This window comes from Sinocyclocheilus rhinocerous, unplaced genomic scaffold (assembly GCF_001515625.1).
Source record: "Sinocyclocheilus rhinocerous isolate Xijiao unplaced genomic scaffold, SAMN03320098_v1.1 scaffold3640, whole genome shotgun sequence".
NCBI classification, from domain to species: domain Eukaryota; kingdom Metazoa; phylum Chordata; class Actinopteri; order Cypriniformes; family Cyprinidae; genus Sinocyclocheilus; species Sinocyclocheilus rhinocerous.
Window position 1 is genome coordinate 22,570 of NW_015641454.1, and position 9,340 is coordinate 31,909.

At 38.0% G+C, this 9,340-nt stretch overlaps 1 long non-coding RNA gene across 1 annotated transcript; it reads right to left on the bottom strand.

The window, feature by feature from the left end:
• Window positions 1–7,083: 7,083 nt before the first annotated feature.
• LOC107754991 (uncharacterized) lies at window positions 7,084–7,553 on the bottom strand. Its single transcript, XR_001641645.1, has 2 exons — window positions 7,515–7,553; window positions 7,084–7,153 (listed from the first exon to the last, which is right to left on the bottom strand). It is a non-coding gene; the product is annotated as an uncharacterized LOC107754991 (long non-coding RNA).
• Window positions 7,554–9,340: the final 1,787 nt, after the last annotated feature.

Sequence of the window (9,340 nt, forward strand, 5' to 3'; positions counted from 1 at the left end):
CAGGTAGGTTTAGGTATATGTAAGGTGGGAGGAGTTGGATCTGGATCCAACCACGCCCCCTGGATCTTGTGTTCTGCAGTGAGGATCATCTCAATAGCGATGACACATGTATTAGTAAGAGCTTTGAAGAAAAAAAGAAGGTGGGCATTACCTCAGCTGGTGTGTTTCAGACGAAGCTTTAAAGACAGCAGAGCAAAGAATCCCGAAGAAGAAAAATGAGAAGACGCAAGGCCTTTTATAAACAACTTTTTAGGGGATTTCCAGTATGATGTCACAAGACATTTCCCAGATAGCATGCGGATGTGGGCCACTTAAGGCAATGATGTGGCACTGCTGGCCTTCTTATGGCCCTGACAAAATGGATGTAAGCCTGAAGTGGCCCATATGTAAAACAGCAAATATGGCCCAAATGTATCAAATCACATGTGGGCCTCTGTAGGTAAAGATGCGGTGTTGACGGCAATGTGTAATCTGAATGTGACCCTAAAGTGGTCCATGTGGTAAACAGTGATTATGGCCCAAATAGTGCCAACCAAATGTGGGCCACCTTTGGCAAAAATGTGGCATTAACGACAAATGCTAATCAGGGAGTAAACCAAATGTGGTCCACATATGTTTCAGCAAATGTGGTCCAGGTACATAGAAACGTATCTGGGCCAGTTTTGACAAAGATATGGCACGGTAAGCACTGGCTAATGTGGCTGTGAGCCTAAAGTGGCCCACATATGATGCCACAAATGTGGCCCAGTTATCCTAAACCATATCTGGGCCAGTTTTGGCAAATATATGGCACAGTAAGCACTGGTTAATGTGGCTGTGAGCCTAAAGTGGCCCTTATATGATGCCACTGTTTTGGACTGGTTTAAAGATGGCGGCATGCAGGTGTGGAGTGTTAATATCGCTGTTCAGTTTGTCACTATTCTATACTCTTTTTAATCGTTTGAAAGAAGTGGATGAATTTTCTTTTAATATTGGGAGAGCAGAAAAACAAACACGATGTGGATGTAAACATCTCGGTTTTGGGACGAGTGTTGTTTTTTCACTGATTTACCATCCGTGGATTAACTGTTCAAGGAAACAATGACGCAGCGGAAAAATTTGAAGGCATCTAAGTGACTGAGTGATTATAATGATGTGTCTCCTTTTGTCAGGAGATATTCATCAATGTTCTGGGCCTGTTTCGAGGGATTTTGAAGGTATTATTTCAGGCGATTCTGATATGAGAGCCCGAGATTCGACTGTCGAGCAATGTCGGAATTTGGAAATTGCCGTGGAATGGAGTTCTAAAGCAGATTGTTGGAGAGATTTCCTTCTTTGTTTTGAAACAATAAATGTAATTTGAATGCAGAATGGTGTGGTGGATATGTTTTCTACATCTGAGGAAGGTGGCAGGACTTTGAGGACACCGAGGCCCAGAGCTGGGTCTGTTGAGGAAGATGCGCAGCTTTAACGGGATCAAACGACTTCGGATATTAACGAAATGAGGGACATAGGTATTTTGAAGGGATCGCACATGGTTCTTCTTAATGTTAGGAGTCTGCTTCCAAAGATAAGTGAATTGCGGCATTTATGTCAGGAATCCAATGTATCTCTGTTTGGTTGCAGTGAAACATGGTTGGATGACTCAATATTGGACGCAGAGATACATATTACAAATTACTGTTTGTTAAGAAGCGATAGGAATCGTAAAGGAGGTGGAGTTTGTGCATATATTAGATAAGATGTCGTGTTTAAGGAGCAAAAATACTTGGACAGTGCCGCTATTGAAGCTGTTTGGCTGGACATTTTTTTACCTAAGAGTAAACCGATTTTAGTGGGTATTTGCTATCGCCCACCTGATCAGAATGACTTTTATGAGAGACTTGATGAGATTTTAAGTGCTTCTAATTTCAATATTGGACAAGCGATAATAATTATGGGGGACTTAAATACGGATATGCAAAAACATGATACTTCAATTTATAAACATTTTAATATATTTTGTGAATCATGCTTTGAAACAGATTATTGTGGATCCTACTAGAATTACACCTAAAACTAAAACTGTCATTGACATTGTAATGGTATGTGATAATTCTAAGGTTTGTAGAAGTGGTGTTTTGGATGCTGGTATTAGTGATCATTGTATAGTATATGTAATTAGGAAATCTAGGAGAGAGGCTATAAGGCAACATAATACAGTAAAATTGAGATCTCTCAAAAAATACAGTCCACAAGTTTTTATAGAAGAACTTAGTAAGGTTGACTGGACTGAGGTTTTGCAGTGTGATGAGGTGGCTATGGCCTGGGATAGGTTTAAGATTACTTTTTTTAGAAGTTTTGAGTAAGGTTGCACCTTATAAAGAAATAAGAATTAAGCAAAGGACTGAACCTTGGATGAAGCATAGTATTTTAAAGGCAATTAAAGAGCGTGATGATAGTTTTAAGGTTTTTAAAAGGGATAAAAATAATGATAATTTTGAGATATTTAAACGTAAATGGAATAAGGTAATAGAGGCTAAAATAACTTTTTTAAGGATAAGATTAGTGAAATGAAGCAGGATTCTCAAAAATTATGGAGAGTATAAATTAATTAAATGACTTAGGGTATCAGGAAAAAACTAAAATAAAATGTCGGATTATATAAGGAAAGAAATGGATAAAGGGAAGTTAAGTGTGATGGTACTGTTAAGATCTACAAAAAGCGTTTGAGACAATCGATCACAGTATTCTGCTTTTAAAAGTTAAAGCAATGGGTTTTAGTAATACGGCCTGTAAATGGATTACGTCTTACCTTGAAAATAGGTATCAAATAGTAGATTTAAATGGGGTGTTTTTGGATTGTTTGACCATTTCATATGGGGTTCCGCAAGGGAGTGTATTAGGTCCTTTACTTTTTTTATTATATATTAATGATTTAAAAATGGCCTGTTCAAATAAGCTTTTATTATATGCAGATGATGCAGCAAAAATTGTGTCTCATGAGAGGAAGGAAAATATTGAAAATGAATTAAGTAGAGAGATTGAAGGGGTCTCCAAATGGTTTTGCCATAATAAACTGTCTTTACATTTGGGGAAAACTGTTATATTATTTGGCTCGGCTGCTAAATTGAAAAAAAATTCTGTAGATTAGAGGTAAAGGTTGGAGGTCAAATTATTACACCTAAACGAAAAGTAAAATATTTGGGTTGTGTTTTGGACAGTAATTTGACAGGAGAAAAGATGGCTGCTTTAGCTCATTCAAAAAATTGTAATCAAATAACATTTTTAGCAAGACAGTCGGCTTTCTTAGATACTGAAACTTTAAAAATGTTGGCTGGTGCATTAGTGCAGTCACACTTTGATTATGCTGCAGTTTTGTGGTATAGCAGTATTTCAAAGAAAAAAATAAATAAATTGCAGACTGCTCAAAATAAGTTGTGTAGGGTTATTTTGAAAGTACATCCACTGATGCATTTGCGAGATGAACATTATAGGAAAATTAGTTTTTTAAAAGTCGAAAAAAGGGTAACTTTTTTTTTTTAAACTGGTGATGGTGTTTAAGATATTAAAGAAAATGGTTCCAAAGTATTTGTTGGAATATTTTGTATTTGTAAGAGAGGTTCACTGTCATTCGACAAGGCCGAGTAGTAATGATATATATAGGTTTAAGAGTGAAATGTGAAAAAAAAATTATATACTAGCTCTGTTGCTTGGAATAAACTACCAGGGTGTTTTCAAGAGATACAAGTGGATAGTATTTTTAGAAGGGAAGTTAAAAAAAATGGTGGGTTTATCATTGATGTTTTGAAGTTTGTGTGGTGAGTTTCTAAACTTGATGTGGATAGCACTCCATTTATGATTTGTACATCCATTTTTTTTTTAAATACAGAGGACCACAATGGAAATAAGCCGAAGGCTTTTTTGTGTATTTTATCCTCAACAGTTTTGAAATGTGTATAAATCAGTCTTTCTGGACTTTTTTGAAAATTACATTTTGTCAAATAAAACAAACAAACAAAAAGCTTAGCTGGCTGGGTGCAGACCCAAGAGATGTCAGCTGGAGAGGACTTAGAAATCTATTGAATCTTTTGTGAATATATATAATCCCATTTAGCCCTAGATCAGTGTTATTTTGCTGTATTTTATAGTGTTTATTAATATCTTGAATTAGCTTTTATTTTTATAGTTTGTTTTCATTTTCACTTTTAGTAATTTTGTGCTTTGTTGTAATAGTTTTGTTTTATTCTATTTAGCTTTAATTCATATATATTTCATATTTTAGTTGTAGTAATTTTAGTAATTCAACTTATATCATGCATTTGCCAAGAAAACATTTTTTGTTTTTTCATGTTATTTATCCATTTATTTGATTTAATATTACGAAAGTACATCCACTGATGCATTTGCGAGATGAACATTATAGGAAAATTAGTTTTTTAAAAGTCGAAAAAAAGGTTGTTTTTTTAAATTGGCAATGGTGTTTAAGATATTAAAGAAAATGGTTCCAAAGTATTTGTTGGAATATTTTGTATTTGTAAGAGAGGTTCACTGTCATTCGACAAGGCCGAGTAGTAATGATATATATAGGTTTAAGAGTGAAATGTGAAAAAAAAATTATATACTAGCTCTGTTGCTTGGAATAAACTACCAGGGTGTTTTCAAGAGATACAAGTGGATAGTATTTTTAGAAGGGAAGTTAAAAAAAATGGTGGGTTTATCATTGATGTTTTGAAGTTTGTGTGGTGAGTTTCTAAACTTGATGTGGATAGCACTCCATTTATGATTTGTACATCCATTTTTTTTTTAAATACAGAGGACCACAATGGAAATAAGCCGAAGGCTTTTTTGTGTATTTTATCCTCAACAGTTTTGAAATGGGTATGAATTAGTCTTTGTGGACTTTTTTGTAACTGGCAAAGATATGGCACAGTGAGCAATGGCTAATGTGGCTGTGAGCATAAAGTGGCCATTATATGATGCCGCAAATGTGGCCCAGTTATCCTCAAACATATTTGGGCCAGTTTTGGCAAAGACATGGCACAGTGAGCACTGGCTAATGTGGCTGTGAGCCTAAAGTGGCCCTTATATGATGCCGCAAATGTGGCCCAGTTATCCTCAAACATATTTGGGCCAGTTTTGGCAAAGACATGGCACAGTGAGCACTGGCTAATGTGGCTGTGAGCCTAAAGTGGCCCTTATATGATGCCGCAAATGTGGCCCGCATATAAAATGAAAAATATTGCCCAAATAATGAATAATTTGGAACACTTTTGGCAAATATACGGCACAGTCAGCATTGGCTAATCAGTGTGTAAGCCAACTTGTCCAACATTTGACATGGCAAATGTGCCCCATATATTATAAAACAGATGAGGACCACTTCTGGTTGTAACACTTGACACAGGCTAATTGAAATGGAAGCTTGAAATTGTAAATATGGCCTAATAGAATTTGGCTACTTTTAGTAGGATGCAACACAGTTAACTGATGCAGGGTGATTTGCATGTGAGTCTTAAGAAGGCTACATAGTCAGCAATTTATTTTTTGAAACATGCTTTTAATGGCCGTTTTTTTATATGTGTACTGTGCAGCATAAAAACAGAAGTGCACTATAATGATTGTACTCTTACTGTCACAGTTTCTGTTCATTTGGACTTTGTTTTCCTTTTGCACTATATCCCTTTTTGTGTTGATTGTATTATTCTGTTCAGATAATGATTGTACTCTTACTGTCACAGTTTCTGTTCATTTGGACTTTGTTTTCCTTTTGCACCATATCCCTTGTTGTGTTGATTGTATTATTCTGTTTGGTCTGGGTCCTTAAGTTCCTGTATGTTCACTTTGCGTTTGTCTGGTCTTACGTCTACATGTCTTAAATGTTGCTGTGCTACTTTGTGTTTAGATTTACCCTTGTTGGATTAAAGACTTATGATATATAACCTGTCATCTTCGTTGTGCGCTCTTCAACACAGCGTATCTATTATTGATGCAAAGTCCAATTCATTTCCGCAAAGCAGTACTTTTCGGACAGATCGGTTCATTGAACCAGTTCAAAAAGCCAATTCATTGGTTCCTGACGTCATCAAGCAATAACGTCTCTACGCATTTCTTTTCTAGCAACTCAGTGCCATGTTGTATCAATGGAAAATTCAAATAAGTAATTTGTGTCAACGCATATTGAAACATTCAAAAATAAAGCTATTTGTGTGAAAGCATATTGCTGATTATTGCCATATAATTCACTTAAGTTAATGGTGTTTGTGGTCAGTTTTATTTGCGGATCCTCAGATACGACTGACTGACTAATATTGACTAGCCTACAACTTGGATAAGATTCCTAAAAGTTTCGCACCTACAGCACACATTACAGACATTGATGCACAGACGCGGATATGTTCTACATGTCTACAGTATAAACGATGAATAAACCAGTCTTATAAACTCCTTGATTTCGCTTAAGCAACTTTAAATATAATATGCATGCACAATAAACTATTGTAAAATTTACTTACATCACTCGACAGAAAGGTTTTTCCAGGTTTTAATCAAATGTAAATTAATAACAGTCATAATAAACAAACATATTTCCAGTACGCGCCTCAGGCTTGCACAGCCTTGTTTGCGATGGCGCCGACGCTGATGGCTGCCTCCGTGGCGTGCTCCGCAGTTGTTTTTATGTTTTTGTACTTATTTGAACATTTATGGAGGACATTTTTAAATTTCTCTTTGCAATGTTGAGTATTGTTGGTGCATATCTCACTTAAAGGTGACATGTCATGAAAATCGGACTTTTCCAGGTTTTAAGTGCTATAATCATGTCCCCGGTGCATCTACCAACCAAGGAAACGTGAAAAAGATTAACCCAGTAACTTTGTTTTGGTAAGCCTTTCTCTGCATGGTCTGAGAAAACGAGTGCATCTGATTTCGCTGCCTTAGTGATGTGGCAAAGGGATCTCATTATAATATTACTGCCCCTTAATCTGTAAGTTTCCACCCACAGATTTCTTAGTGTGGCACAGATAATGTATATTTATTGTTTATTTAGTTCATTATTAGCTAAAATGTGGCTGTGTAGTGGCCTGCTTGTGGACCACTGCCAAAATGCCACCATTCCATGCAGCATATTTTCATGGCTGACATGCGGCCTACCTATGGCTTGCTTGTGGCCCAAATTTGGCAAACAGGAGCGGACCTCCCAAGTGCCATCATTTTTCACAGTATATGGGCCGGAGTAAGGTGTTGGGTCTAGGCCAGTATTGAAATCAATGTGGCCCAGATTTGGGCCAGTTCTGCTTTATTTTGTTTATTCATGGCTGACATCGGGCCTTCCTTTGGCTTGCTTGTGGCCAAAATTATGCAAACAGGAGTGGACTGCCCAAGTGCCATCATTCTTCACAGTATGTGGGCCGGAGCAAGGCGTTGGATCTGGGCCAGAATTAAAATCAATGTGGTCAAGATTTGGGCCAGTTCTGCTGTATTTGGTTTATTCATGGCTGACATTGGGCCTTCTTCTTTGCTTGCTCGTGGCCCAAATCTGGCAAACAGGAGTGGACCGCCCAAATGCCATCATTCTTCACAGTATGTGGGCCGGAGTAAGGTGTTGGATCTGGGCCAGAATTAAAATCAATGTGGCCCAGATTTGGGCCAGTTCTGCTTTATTTGGTTTATTTATGGCTGACACTGGGCCTTCCTATGGCTTGCTTGTGGCCCAAATCTGGCAAAAAGGAGCGGACCGCACAATTGCCATCATTCCACGCGGTATGTGGGCCAGATGACAGTGTCAGGTGTGGGCCTGATCTGGGCCTCAGGAATTTTGCTGTCTGGGTGGGATCCACCTGCTGTCTATAAAAGACTGAAGTGCGATGATGAAATCAGATGCTGCTTCGAGACCACCTGAAGAGATATTCTGGCACCAGAACCATCGCTGATATTGCCTTGAGCAAAGACCTTTTCAGATGTATACTTTATTTAATACTTATATACGTAGTTGTAGAATATTTGTACTGCTTACTTACTAATTGTAACAATAAACTGACTTGTATTTATATAACACAAGTCTGCCCTGGCATTGATTTATAGCTAAGAACAAACCACGGAGACGTCTTCTGTGACCTGCTTTGTAAGTATGAACTTAGATGCTTATGAGATAGGACAGATTTGACTTAGTTTACCTAACCTGAGAATAAATAAAATAAGGTAGAAGGTGTAGGTGTCACGCCCGGTTGCCTGCACCACTGTGAGGCTTTAGAGGGCGTTCCTGTTTTGTGTTCCTGCCTGTTCTGGTCATGGACTCCATTTCCCATCATGCTTTGTTTTCATTAGTGTCTACCTGGTTCAGCTGTGTTCCATTTCCCGTTTGGTCCTGTGTTTGGGTATATTAAGCCCTGGTCTGCTATTGTCGGTGTGAGTTGTTATGTATTTTGGATGCTTATTTCTGTGAATTATCATTAAAGGATCTTGAACTGCATTTGGACCCGCTGCCTGTTGCCTACTTGTGTTCAATCGTAACAGAACAACTCACCCCAACAAGGGATCCAGCAGTTTTTTATCATGCGCCCACGTCAAGGTACTCGTTGTGACCCTTTAAAGAAACTTTGTTCCATTTATCAAAGGGGACGTAATATTGAGGCTTATGTGGAGGAGTTTCTTTCGTATTGCCACCTTGTACCTGGTGATGATGCATTGCTGAGGGACTGTTTTTGGAGTGGGCTTGACCTGGATATCAGCCTCAACTTGCCTGATGTGCAAGGACTTGTGCAAAGAAAAAAGCTCTTTCTGTAAAGAGTGCCTTTCCACTGTATCTCAGTGAATGCTACAAGAGCACACTGATCAGGCAAGCTTGCCTCTACTGCACTGCGTACTGCATCACTGTACAAGTCTGCATGGAAAGGGGTGGACTGCTTCACTTGCAAAATAGGAGGAAAGACAGAACTGGAGTATAGATATGTTTGGAGAAGTTGGTGGTTATTTGCAAGTGTCTGGCAGACATTCTTGAAGTTGTGTTCTTCTCACACATCTTTTAAAATAGGAATGCTTACTCTCAAATCTCATTGTCCACAATCTTATTAGAGGTCCAAACTTGAGTATCAAAGCAGGATAGTGGACAATGAGTTTACAATCAGGAAACATCTCCTTTCTTGTCTCCAAATACTCCACAATGAGAACACTGAGCAAAGCAACTTGAGAGTGAGATATTTTAGGGACACATATTAATTCCACAAGTTCTTTCAGCTGGATCGTTAGCTGCCATATCGGATCATCTGTGTCTGTAATCTTTTCACTTATTAGAATAGGAAGAAGCCTCAGGAGAGACCAGTTTTCTGTTGCCTTGCCACCTATTTTATCTCGTTTTTCTGCAACCTCTGAAAGAGTAGAAGTG